Source organism: Asparagus officinalis, chromosome 8 (assembly GCF_001876935.1).
Source record: "Asparagus officinalis chromosome 8, Aspof.V1, whole genome shotgun sequence".
NCBI classification, from domain to species: domain Eukaryota; kingdom Viridiplantae; phylum Streptophyta; class Magnoliopsida; order Asparagales; family Asparagaceae; genus Asparagus; species Asparagus officinalis.
In genome coordinates, this window is record NC_033801.1 from 13,247,264 (window position 1) to 13,247,562 (window position 299).

Consider the following 299-nt stretch of genomic DNA (forward strand, 5'->3'; position numbering starts at 1 on the left):
TCCAAGTCAAAGAGGATTATCTAACATTAACAAGCGCATGAAGCAAATCGGCGAACCATTGATGATGTGGTGACGAACCACCGAAACGGCCAATGCCAAGTGGCCCGCGTACTCACCGGCCACCGCCAAGTGGCCCACACGCTCATCGGCCACCGAAATGGCAAACCAAGTGGCCCGTGCGCTCACCGACTACCTCCATATGGCCCACTCACTCATCGGCCAATGCCAAGTGGCCCGCACGCTCATCGACCACCAAAACGGTGAACCAAGTAGCCCGTGCACTCACCGGCCACCGCTAT